General features: G+C 29.0%; 1 pseudogene; it reads right to left on the reverse strand.

Annotated features, from left to right (window-relative positions):
* The window catches only part of LOC120558190, a 13,367-nt pseudogene extending 6,465 nt beyond the window's left edge, over positions 1-6,902 (reverse strand).
* Between the last annotated feature and the right edge of the window lie 2,317 nt (positions 6,903-9,219).

Here is a 9,219-nt window from a genome sequence, read left to right on the forward strand (position 1 = left end):
AAAAAGTCATGAGTATAGTATGTCCGAAAAAAAAGTCATGAGTATGAGTATGTGATTGAAAAAAGTCATGAAAAGTATGTCATAAAAATCATGAGTATGGTATGTCAGAAAAAAAGTCATAGTATAGTATGTTATAAAAAGTCATAGTATGTTATAAAAAATCATGAGTATAGTATGTGATAAAAAAGTCATAGTATAGTATGTCATAAAAAAGTCATAGTATAGTATGTGATAAAAAGTCATAGTATAGTATGTGATAAAAAGTCATAGTATAGTATGTTATAAAAAGTCATAGTATAGTATGTGATAAAAAGTCATAGTATAGTATGTGATAAAAAAGTCATAGTATAGTATGTTATAAAAAGTCATAGTATAGTATGTTATAAAAAGTCATAGTATGTTATAAAAAATCATAGTATAGTATGTGATAAAAAAGTCATAGTATAGTATGTCATAAAAAAGTCATAGTATAGTATGTGATAAAAAAGTCATAGTATAGTATGTTATAAAAAAGTCATAGTATAGTATGTTATAAAAAGTCATAGTATAGTATGTTATAAAAAGTCATAGTATAGTATGTTATAAAAAAGTCATAGTATAGTATGTTATAAAAAGTCATAGTATAATTATGTTATAAAAAAGTCATAGTATAGTATGTGATAAAAGTCATAGTATAGAGATGTTATAAAAAGTCATGAGTATAAGGTATGTGATAAAAAAGTCATAGTATAGTATGTTATAAAAAGTCATAGTATAGTATGTGATAAAAAGTCATAGTATAGTATGTTATAAAAAGTCATAGTATAGTATGTTATAAAAAGTCATAGTATAGTATGTCATAAAAAAGTCATAGTATAGTATGTCATAAAAAAGTCATAGTATAGTATGTCATAAAAAAGTCATAGTATAGTATGTCGAAAAAAGTCATAGTATAGTATGTGATTGAAAAAGTCATAGTATGTCATAAAAAAATCATAGTATAGTATGTCGAAAAAAAATCATAGTATAGTATGTAGAAAAAAAAAATCATAGTATAGTATGTCGAAAAAAGTCATAGTATAGTATGTGATAAAAAAGTCATAGTATAGTATGTCGAAAAAAAGTCATAGTATAGTATGTGATAAAAAGTCATAGTATAGTATGTGATAAAAAAGTCATAGTATAGTATGTTATAAAAAGTCATAGTATAGTATGTGATAAAAAAGTCATAGTATGTGATAAAAAGTCATGAGTATAGTATGTTATAAAAAGTAAGTATATTGTATGTTATAAAAAGTCATAGTATAGTATGTGAAAAAAAAAGTCATAGTATAGTATGTTATAAAAGTCATAGTATAGTATGTGATAAAAAAAGTCATGAGTATGTTATAAAAAGTCATAGTATAGTATGTTATAAAAAGTCATGAGTATAGTATGTGATAAAAGTCATAGTATAGGATGTGATAAAAAGTCATGAGTATAGTATGTTATAAAAAGTCATAGTTATAGTATGTGATAAAAAAGTCATAGTATAGTATGTTATAAAAGTCATAGTATTATGGTATGTGAGAAAAAGTCATAGTATAGTATGTTATTAAAAAGTCATAGTATAGTTATGTTATAAAAAAGTCATAGTATAGTATGTTATAAAAAAGTCATAGTATAGTATGTGATAAAAAAGTCATAGTATAGTATGTTATAAAAAGTCATGAGTATAGGTATATTATAAAAGTCATAGTATAGTATGTGATAAAAAAGTCATAAGTATAGTATGTGAAAAAAGTCATGGTATAGTATGTTATAAAAAGTCATAGTATAGTATGTTATAAAAGTCATTAGTATAGTTATGTTATAAAAAGTCATAGTATAGTATGTGATAAAAAGTCATAGTATAGTATGTTATAAAAAGTCATGAGTATGGTATGTTATAAAAAGTCATGAGTATAGTATGTCATAAAAAGTCATAGTATAGTATGTGATAAAAAAGTCATGAGTATAGTATGTGATAAAAGTCATAGTATAGTATGTTATAAAAAAGGTCATAGTATAGTCATAGTATAGTATGTTATAAAAAGTCATAGTATAGTATGTGATAAAAAGTCATAGTATGTATGTGATAAAAGTCATAGTATAGTATGTTATAAAAAAGTCATAGTATAGTATGTTGAAAAAAAGTCATAGTTATGAGTATGTGATAAAAGTCATGAGTATAGTCATAGTATATGGTATGTTATAAAAAGTCATAGTATAGTATGTTGAAAAAAGGTCATGAGTATAGTATGTTATAAAAAGTCATAGTATAGTATGTGATAAAAAGTCATAGTATAGTATGTTATAAAAAGTCATGAGTATAGTATGTTATAAAAAGTCATAGTATGAGTATGTGATAAAAAGTCATAGTATAGTATGTGATAAAAGTCATAGTATGAGTATGTGATAAAAAGTCATGTATAGTATGTTATAAAAGGTCATAGATATAGTCATGAGTATAGTATGTTATAAAAAAGTCATAGTATAGTATGTGATAAAAAGTCATAGTATAGTATGTGATAAAAAGTCATAATAGTATGTGATAAAAAAGTCATAGTATAGTATGTGATAAAAGTCATGGTATAGTTATGTGATAAAAGTCATAGTATAATTATGTCATAAAAATCATAGTATAGTATGTGAGAAAAAAGTCATAGTTATAGTGTGTCAGAAAAAAGTCATGAGTATAAGTATGTTGAAAAAAAGTCATAGTATGAGTATGTGAAAAAAAGCTATATGGTATGTTAAAAAAAGTCATGAGTATGGTATGTGATAAAAATCATGAGTATAGTATGTTATAAAAAGTCATAGTATAGTTATGTTATAAAAGGTCATAGTATAGTATGTTATAAAAAGTCATAGTATGGTATGTGAAAAAAGTCATAGTATAGAATGTTATAAAAAGTCATGAGTATAGAATGTTATAAAAGTCATAGTATAGTATGTCAGAAAAAAAAGTCATAGTATAGTATGTTATAAAAAGTCATAGTATAGTATGTTATAAAAAGTCATAGTATAGTATGTTATAAAAAGTCATAGTATAGTATGTTATAAAAGTCATAGTATAGTATGTGATAAAAAAGTCATAGTATAGTATAGTATGTTATAAAAAGTCATAGTATAGTATGTTATAAAAAGTCATAGTATAGAATGTTATAAAAAGTCATAGTATAGTATGTGATAAAAAGTCATAGTATAGTATGTCGAAAAAAGTCATAGTATAGTATGTCATAAAAAAGTCATAGTATAGTATGTCATAAAAAAGTCATAGTATAGTATGTCGAAAAAAGTCATAATTATGAGTATGTGATTGAAAAAAGTCATAGTATGTTATAAAAAAAGTCATAGTATGGTATGTGAGAAAAAATCATGAGTATAGTATGTGAGAAAAAAGTCATAGTATAGTATGTGATAAAAAGTCATGGTATGGTATGTGAAAAAAATCATAGTATAGTATGTGAAAAAAAGTCATTAGTATGTCATTATAAAAAAAGTCATAGTATAGTATGTGATAAAAAGTCATGAGTATGAGTATGTTATAAAAAGGTCATAGTATAGTATGTTATAAAAAGTCATAGTATAGTATGTGAAAAAAAATCATAGTATAGTATGTTATAAAAAGTCATTAGTATTATGTTATAAAAAGTCATAGTTATGGTATGTGATAAAAAAGTCATAGTATAGTATGTTATAAAAAGTCATGAGTATAGTATGTTATAAAAAGTCATAGTATGTTATAAAAAATCATGGTATGAGTATGTGATAAAAAAAGTCATAGTATAGTATGTTATAAAAAGTCATGGTATAGTATGTTATAAAAAGTCATAGTATGTTATAAAAAATCATAGTATAGTTATGTGATAAAAAAGTCATGAGTATAGTATGTCATAAAAAAGTCATGAGTATAGTATGTGATAAAGATCATAGTATAGTATGTGATAAAAGTCATAGTATAGTATGTTATAAAAAGTCATAGTATAGTATGTGATAAAAGTTTATAGTATAGTATGTGATAAAAAGTCATGAGTATAGTATGTTATAAAAAGTCATAGTATAGTTATGTTATAAAAGTCATAGTATGTTATAAAAAATCATAAAAAGGTATAGTATGTGATAAAAAGTCATAGTATAGTATGTGATAAAAAGTCATAGTATGAGTATGTGATAAAAAGTATAGTATAGTATGTTATAAAAAGTCATAGTATAGTATGTTATAAAAAGTCATAGTATAGTATGTTATAAAAAGTCATGAGTATAGTATGTTATAAAAAGTCATAATTATAGTATGTTATAAAAAGTCATAGTTATAGTATGTCATAAAAAGTCATAGTATAGTATGTGATAAAAAGTCATAGTATAGTATGTTATAAAAAGTTCATAGTATAGTATGTGATAAAAAAGTCATGAGTATAGTATGTTATAAAAAGTCATGGTATAATATGTTGATAAAAAAGTCATGAGTATAGTATGTTATAAAAGTCATAGTACAATTATGTTATAAAAAGTCATAGTATGAGTATGTCATAAAAAAGTCATAGTATAGTATGTCATAAAAAGTCATGGTATAGTATGTAGAAAAAAGTCATGGTATAGTATGTGATTGAAAAAAGTCATGGTATGTCATAAAAAATCATGAGTATGTGTAGTAAAAAAAAGTCATAGTATAGTATGTGAAAAAATCATAGTATAGTATGTGAAAAAAAGTCATAGTATAGTATGTGATAAAAAGTCATAGTGTATGTCGAAAGTCATAGTATAGTATGTGATAAAAAAGTCATAGTATAGTATGTGATAAAAGTCATAGTATAGTATGTTATAAAAAGTCATAGTATAATTATGTGATAAAAAAGTCATAGTATAGTATGTGATAAAAAGTCATAGTATAGAATGTTATAAAAAGTCATAGTATAGTATGTTATAAAAAGTCATAGTATAGTATGTCGAAAAAAATCATAGTATAGTATGTTATAAAAAGTCATAGTATAGTATGTGATAAAAAAGTCATAGTATGTTATAAAAAGTCATAGTATAGTATGTTATAAAAAGTCATAGTATAGTATGTGATAAAAAGTCATAGTATAGAATGTGATAAAAAGTCATAGTATAGTATGTTATAAAAAGTCATAGTATAGTATGTGATAAAAAGTCATAGTATAGTATGTTATAAAAAGTCATAGTATAGTATGTCGAAAAAAATCATAGTATAGTATGTTATAAAAAGTCATAGTATAGTATGTTATAAAAAAGTCATAGTATAGTATGTTATAAAAAGTCATAGTATAGTATGTGATAAAAAGTCATAGTATAGAATGTTATAAAAAGTCATAGTATAGTATATTATAAAAAGTCATAGTATAGTATGTCATAAAAAAGTCATAGTATAGTATGTGATAAAAAGTCATAGTATAGAATGTTATAAAAAGTCATAGTATAGTATGTTATAAAAAATCATAGTATAGTATGTTATAAAAAGTCATAGTATAGTATGTGATAAAAAAGTCATAGTATAGTATGTTATAAAAAGTCATAGTATAGTATGTTATAAAAAGTCATAGTATAGTATGTTATAAAAAAGTCATAGTATAGTATGTGATAAAAAGTCATAGTATAGTATGTGATAAAAAGTCATAGTATAGTATGTTATAAAAAAGTCATAGTATAGTCATAGTATAGTATGTTATAAAAAGTCATAGTATAGTATGTGATAAAAAGTCATAGTATAGTATGTGATAAAAAGTCATAGTATAGTATGTTATAAAAAAGTCATAGTATAGTATGTTGAAAAAAGTCATAGTATAGTATGTGATAAAAAGTCATAGTATAGTATGTGATAAAAAGTCATAGTATAGTATGTTATAAAAAAGTCATAGTATAGTATGTTGAAAAAAGTCATAGTATAGTATGTTATAAAAAGTCATAGTATAGTATGTGATAAAAAGTCATAGTATAGTATGTCATAAAAAAGTCATAGTATAGTATGTCATAAAAAAGTCATAGTATAGTATGTGATAAAAAGTCATAGTATAGTATGTGATAAAAAGTCATAGTATAGTATGTGATAAAAAGTCATAGTATAGTATGTTATAAAAAAGTCATAGTATAGTCATAGTATAGTATGTTATAAAAAAGTCATAGTATAGTATGTGATAAAAAGTCATAGTATAGTATGTGATAAAAAGTCATAGTATAGTATGTGATAAAAAGTCATAGTATAGTATGTGATAAAAAGTCATAGTATAGTATGTTTCCTTGCGACTTTTACGTCAATCTACGTCGACATTTGTCACAACTATGCGACCCTAACCTGCGTCTCTGTGAAGTTTTCACAACGCAGTCCCACCACTGGCTCCGTCTCTGCATGCACACAGACCTCGGTAGTGAATTTGCAGCCATAACCCTGCAAAAGGCCAAAATAGCCAATGTGTCTCTCTTTCTCTTCATTCTTCTCCTCCTCAGCACCTGCTCATTAACGTTACAGCTGAAAATGCTGACTTCCTCCATAACCTCCCTAACTTCAGTGCAGCAGCGTGCTGCGTCTGATGTCATGGTTATTGGTCTTTTGATCGTGCGGGTCAGTTCGAAACCGCAAACAGTTCACACTGGAATCTGATATAGGCCACATTTTTAAAAAGGTCATGTGAACAGCCAAACAAAAAAATCTGAATTAAGCATTAAGACTTGCGGTGTGAAAGTAGCCTGTGAGACTCATCATGGCATCAGCCCACTTGAGATCAAATTGGGCTTTATGTGGCCCATTAACTAAAATGAGTTTGACACCCCTGGTGTACACAGACTCAATCAATCGATTATTAAATTTATTTGTCATGCCTGTTTGGACCGGGCTGATTGTCCTGGCCTCCTGTATCGCTGCTTGCAGCTTTCTCCAGAACCATTGTACCCCGAAATAACTTACACAAGGCCCTCAAAGCAATTAATATGCAACTCGACTGTATACGACTGACTTACTGTGTACTTCTACTTCAGAGGAAAACTACTGCATTGACTTGACAGACAAATGTTACTGGATGTTACAGGATGTTAATTAAATGTTGTGTAAATGTCATATTTGTTTGACTTGTATTTCAGCGGGTTTGGGTTACTAATCACGACTGTTTGTCTAACTAATCACGACTTTTAGATTTGTCTCAAAACACAGACATGAAAAAGAAGCCACAGACTGGAGGTTCGTGATCCGAGGGTCCCTGAGAGACCAAAGGGGGGGGGGGGGCGACACCAGAGGACACAAATGACCGAAATGTGTTGCTTTGGAAGATGGGGGGGAAAAGGAGCATTGGAAGAACCATCTCTGACATTCCCACATCTTACCCCCCCAGTCTTAGAAGGTGAGCTTCATCCTGGCCTCCTCCAACTGAACATTTTCTACCTAAAGAGAAATCTACTTTCAAGCCCGATGATCAACAAGCAGCCCAATGGATGGTATATGGACTGCATTTATATAGCCCGAACACTCAAAGTGTTTTACGCACACGTTTGTACACTGATGGCAGGGGCTGTTCATCACGAGCGCTTAGCGGTTCAGTAGTCTCGCGTTGCCAGACCTATCCCTGCCTTTGTTGCACGATCAAAATTTCCCTCAAAACTTGTCATTTCTAGCGTGTAGCTTGCTAGCTCAAAGTTTGTTGTTGTTGCGAACAGTGTTAAAGGTGCCCTGCCATACAAAACCGTTTTTTCCTTGTATTTATTTGAAATCTGTTCAGTCCATATGTGTGTGTGTTATGTGGTGAATGTGAAAATGAACTGCTACCTCCTCTGTCAGCTCTAGCCACTGAACAGAAATAAGCAGAGAAATCAGACCAATCACAAAAGCTGGTCAGTCTGACATCATACTGCCTGAGCTCATTACTATTCATGAGCTCGCCCCTTTGAGCTGGGTAAAGGATGCTGACAGCCAGGCTCTCATTGGCTAGCTGTTAGGCAATCAGATTCAAACAGCTTAGCTTGTTGAATATTAATGAGAACTGGCAGAAATCGAGCTGAGTCGTCCTGCAGGCTTTCTATACCACGCTAGAATGGCTTGAAACAAGGTAACCAAGGCATTTTTTCCACAAAAAATGTTACAGAGTCCATGGTAGAACTTCAGACATTACCACAAAGTCATGAAATACATGTGGCAGGGCACCTTTAAGACAACGGCAACACACAGAGAGCAGAAGGTGAGGGACATCTGCTGGAACATCTGGAGATTATCCTGGAAATGGATCCAGACTAGGAGGACTGGAAGACACTTTGACACCCTCTCTGGAGAGTGGATGATCAGTACTTTGGCACATTCATCTCTTGCAGCCCATTATAACCCTGCTATAGCTTGATTAAAAAGATACTGCAATGATTAAGTATTAGGTTTAATGATTAAGTATTGCCTTTCTTTTCCGTATGAATGTGAATGGTCTTGTATGATGTCTGCTGTTTTTGTCAAAAATGCAGCGTATTTTGGTTGCTACTGTTAAAATATTACTTGTATCAGCCTGTGTAAGTATTACTTGTGTAATTTCGTGGTGGCTGAGTGTAGTCATCAGACTTTAAAGGTCCTATGACATGCTGCTTTTTGGATGCTTTTATATAGACCTTAGTGGTCCCCTAATACTGTATCTGAAGTCTCTTTTATATAGACCTTAGTGGTCCCCTAATACTGTATCTGAAGTCTCTTTTATATAGACCTTAGTGGTCCCCTAATACTGTATCTGAAGTCTCTTTTATATAGACCTTAGTGGTCCCCTAATTCTGTATCTGAAGTCTCTTTTATATAGACCTTACTTGTCATACAGAGCAGGATACCCAGGGCTCGGTTTACACCTATCACCATTTCTAGCCACTGGGGGACCATAGGCAGGCTGGGGGAACTCATATTAATGTTAAAAAAACTCATAAAGTGACATTTTCATGCCCTGGGACCTTTAATAACATGATGTAATAACAGAATACAGAGACATGATTAGTTAGAGATCTTTTATTATTGGTCTCACCAATCTCTTCCATTATAAACACTTGCTCTACACCTCTCAAACATCAATATGCAACTTGAGACTTGTAAACATTTGAAAAAAGCATCAAACAAATAGAAAACTGGACAGAACAAAGCAAGAACTCTGTCATTTCTTTTTTAAATGATTTTACATTTCAAGGTAAGTTGAAGAGAAAACATCATCAGAAGATACAAATGAAGAAATATGCAAACGACAAGTCCTGCAA

Source organism: Perca fluviatilis, chromosome 4, assembly GCF_010015445.1.
Source record: "Perca fluviatilis chromosome 4, GENO_Pfluv_1.0, whole genome shotgun sequence".
Taxonomy (NCBI): Eukaryota; Metazoa; Chordata; class Actinopteri; order Perciformes; family Percidae; genus Perca; species Perca fluviatilis.